Source organism: Cryptotermes secundus, unplaced genomic scaffold (assembly GCF_002891405.2).
Source record: "Cryptotermes secundus unplaced genomic scaffold, Csec_1.0 scaffold6215, whole genome shotgun sequence".
Taxonomy (NCBI): domain Eukaryota; kingdom Metazoa; phylum Arthropoda; class Insecta; order Blattodea; family Kalotermitidae; genus Cryptotermes; species Cryptotermes secundus.
Genome location: NW_019733515.1, coordinates 2,439 through 6,899, shown reverse-complemented (window position 1 = coordinate 6,899; position 4,461 = coordinate 2,439). Strand labels below are relative to the sequence as shown.

At 42.7% G+C, this 4,461-nt stretch overlaps 1 long non-coding RNA gene across 1 annotated transcript in view; it reads right to left on the bottom strand.

Annotated features, from left to right (window-relative positions):
• LOC111868166 overlaps positions 1–2,721 on the bottom strand; it is a 6,279-nt gene extending 3,558 nt beyond the window's left edge. The window contains exon 1 of the long non-coding RNA XR_002843469.1: positions 2,567–2,721. This is a non-coding gene — a long non-coding RNA (uncharacterized LOC111868166). The remainder of the gene's footprint in view (positions 1–2,566) is intronic.
• Positions 2,722–4,461: the final 1,740 nt, after the last annotated feature.

The window sequence follows — 4,461 nt, the reverse complement described above, 5'->3', positions numbered from 1 at the left end:
ATTATTATTATTATTATTACATAACTTTCCTTGCGTATATATTTCTTTATGTGTTTTTTGTTTCCTTTACTCGGGCTTATTTCAGAACTGGCTTTTGGGCTGTTAAGTTAGCACATAAATAAATAAGAAAAAAACTAAATTAAATCTTTATATATGTACATATATGGGCCGCGCCATAGCTCAAGCGGTTAGTCGCTGGCTTCCCACCGCGGCGGCCCGTGTTCGATCCCGGGTCTGGTCAAGTGGGATTTGTGGTAGACATAGTGGCACTGGGGCAGGTTTTCTCCGAGTACTTCGGTTTCCCCTGCCAATCTTCATTCCACAAATTGCTCCACAATCACCGTCACCTAATATCTGGGGCTGGTACAATAGGCTACAAGTGGCTGCAGTACAAGGGACTTAGTCCCACCCCACTAGCAATAAAAAAATGTATATATTTACAGCTTGAATTGATTCCTGTTGTCATATTGTACAGGAACCATGGATCTTGCACTAATTAAAACACTGTGTTCATGAAAATGTATATATTTTATTTTTCTTACTATACAATGATAAATTAAAATTGAATTATTATTATTAAAATAGTATTAATTGTCTTGTTTTGTGCTTTGTTTCTTTATATAATCGCCCTCCCTTCGTAATTAGATTTGGGCTCTTAATCAAGCATAAAAATAAATAAGAATTGAATTTAATCGAATAACTGTACTTTCTTCGAATCCAGTGAAGGTATTTCCAATTGTTTAAATTTTCTCAGGATATCACAAATGAGACAGCAACTCATTCTCGAGACGACATTTCATCTTACTGTGTCTACGCGTATGTGTACAGATATTCTTCACGCATACTGACTTCTAATTTCGTTGATTCTGTCGCAGTAGTTCACTAGCTTCGACATTTTCAGCTAAAGTTTGCCAGTCCTCAACTAATTAAGCACTACGACATGAAGGCGTATGGGGGGTAGATATATATATATTTTTTCATTGGCACCACAGCCCCAGTGGGCCTAGGCCTACCTCCATGAACTTCTCCGTTCACTTCGGTGAAGGTCTCTACCTGTACACAAACACAGAAAAACGCACACACACAAATTAGCATCCATGCCTTGAGTAGAACTCGAACCCACGATCCCGGTTTCCAAGCGAGCGAAGACAGCTCGCTGTCTTCGATCGGCTCGGCTACCGCTCGGCTACCGTGATCGGCGGAGTAGATATATAGATTCCTATTTTCTTGACCTCGGCACTAGCTGGAAGTGAGTGGTTAGCTTCACGCCACGGCCTGTTTAAACACGGGAAAAGGGCCCCGAAATCAATTGGATAGGAGGTTTGGTTTGCCTCGAAAGTCGGTCTGGACGACATGGAGAAAATTCTTGACCCTACCCGGGCTCGAATTCCGACTCCTCTACCGTCTGTGTCTATCGTCGCCTAATTTGGTGTTACAATCCAATCAGGGCCAGGAGGGACTGAGTACAAGCACGAAATGCTCACTGAGATAGCCGGTCTCCCGGCCGAACTATGAAGTCGAGATATCTCGAATACGAAACCCAAGTGTTACTCACCCGTCCACGACTTTGAAGTTGACTTTGTCTCAACGCCCAAACACCATAAAGTTTCCTCCCTTGAAGCTGTACGACCAAGATTTTGTATGCATTTCTGCTTTACCCGTTGAGTAGTGCTATTCATTCCTTCCTCCCTCCGAGATCCTGACTGTAGCTAGTTATCTTACAAAGTTCATTTGTAACGTGTATATTACACACTTCTTTCCAGCCTTGTGACTCTCCAAGTTTCCTAGCCGGAATGCAGGCATAAATGTCTCATTAGCTTCCTGGAGCTATCATAATTTTTAATCTAATCAGCAAAACAGTATTATATAATGAGTATAGATGACGTGGTCTTTCATTATGTTATATTATCAAACAGTATCACTTCATATCTTCCGCGCTGCGCTCTCAACACGTCATAGAACTTTCTGCACTTTCTCTTTAGACTGATAGATCAATTTATCCTGTTTTCGAAACAAACCGATGGGATATAATATACGTGCATGTTTTCATGTGTTGTGTTTTAGAATGGATGATAAAAGTTTCGGAATTCAATGGCGGCAATTATTCTCCGCATTAATCTCATCTTAATAAATAAATATGAGTGTGTATAAAATATTCAATTGTTATTGGCGCCCCAAAATGTCTCCCTTTAAAAGGTTTGTTACATACCGTGACAATTTAGCTTTGTAGTCTATTCAGGACGCGAAGTGTGTCCATTCGAAATCTGATCGAAAAGTATCGAGACGGAATTTGTCAAGCTTTCAATACCATACCTAGGGCTTACTCTACTGGGAGGTTAAACCCTTCGAAATATTCTCTTTCAGCAGGTAAATACTTGCTCCACCATTCCTCTGAGTACTGGATGCAACAACTGGCGCTTGTGAATATCTGAACACAAACACACACACACATGTAGTGAGCCAAGAGTGAATCTACAGAAATTCTTCTAGGCAAATAGCGTCGATGGCAGAAAGCACATCACATTTTGAGTAGTAACTAAGTAAAATATATAGTCCAATAACTTACTGTGCTGAGGATTCTGGCAGTTGTACACATTCAGCACACATGCATTGGAGAATGTTCGAGTGGTTACACCGTCAGAGGCGCAGACTGGATCATATATCTTGGTACATTTCGTGGGACATTCCGCTGCAGCTGCCAGTCCAGTGAAGACCATGATGACTGCTAAACACAAGATGCGCAGATTTCGTCAGGCCTATCTGATGTAATTTAGATGTGGCACTACTGTTGCTCTTTACTGCTGCTGTCACTAAGAGCCAAACCGTGGGAACAATGTACAACGTAAGCTCTGTAGTTTTTTTATTGCTAGTGGGGTGGGACTAAGTCCCTTGTACTGCGGCCACTTCTGGCCTATTGTTCCAGCCCCAGATAACAGGTGAGGGTGATTGTGGAGCAATTGGTGGAATGAAGATTTGCAGGGGAAACCGAAGTATTCGGAGAAAACCTGCCCCAGAGCTACTTTGCCTACCACAAAACCCACTTGAACAGACCCGGGATCGAACCCGGGCCGCCGCAATGGGAAGTCAGCGACTAACCGCTTGAGCTATGGCGAGGCTCTCAAGTGCAAGTATGTTCCATGTTGCGCCTCAATTTTGGTATTGGAAATTTAAGGCATTACCTAAATATTCGAGACTTGCGAAAAGTGTTTCACAGCAACCGAGCAAAGATGACAACACATGGACTAGGGAACTAGGTTAAGAATGTTGATGATCAGCATTTATGCATAATCACATAAGTAAGAAGCTCCGCTAACTGGGCCACTGGAGTATAGTAATATTATCGCATAAGCAGCAGAGAGGACCACGGGCCCACCCACAACCCCGGGGAATAGCCAATTAGAATATAACTTTGGGAATTGAACGAAAAGAGGAGTTAACCTCCCTCTTTCAGCAACAGTCAATTCAGCAAGTTAAAGATATAAAATACTGAATGGAGGAGACTTGTGATCTGATCTCAAACATAATATTCAGTTGTCAGCCGGAGGCTCTAGTCGAGATGGGCCTTACGAGCGGTGCAAGTGGGCCTGCATTCTTCTATTTCAAGTAAGTCACGTTTACTCATATAAGCCATGTTGTTCATTATTATTGTCGATAAAAGTGTGTGGAAAATATTGAAAGCAAACTCCAGTGTGCTCGGCGAGCCCTTAGGGGAGAGTAATAATTATGTAACAAGTAATTGCCTAGGAAGATAGTCCGGCAATATGTCCGTGTTATGGTGTATGTGTTAAGATTACGGGTAGTGTGTAGAATACGCACAGTTGCGTTATAGTCACGATTAATGATTTTTGTGATAAACATGGTATGTGGGCTTTTAATATGTATAACTTCACGGGAAGAGTATTTTAAGGGAGAACATGAGGAAGCATAGGATGACGTAAAGACCCTATGTAGACCCGACTGTAGTTCGGGCTTGTTAATATTGTAAATAATGTAAATAAGAGTGTAAATAGACAGGGTAGTTAGAGTAGGATGTACAGGAATTGTGATTCACACCTCCATAACCACCTTTCCACGACCGATCCCGCGGATCCTACCAATATGAAAGGCAACAGCAGCCGAATGCAACCACAGTTCAGGGGAGGTACTACTGGACAGGGATAGGTACCTGCCACGCCGGCAGCGTTGAGTAGTCTTGGTATCGACGCCCCCTTAAGATATATTAATAATGTAATACGTGCTACCTGCAGACTATATGAAGATATATCAGGAGGGAGCTATGACTATATGTCAGGGTGTAGTTCCCACCATAGAGATGACAGACGATAGGTAGAGGCGGGTCAGACCAGACACGCCCGCTCTACGCCACTAATAAGAGGTGACAGTGATGAAAGGGCCAGCCCACAGAGGACGCTCGACTACAGCGCTACCGGCCCTTGGCACTTACATCACCTCACTTAGTAT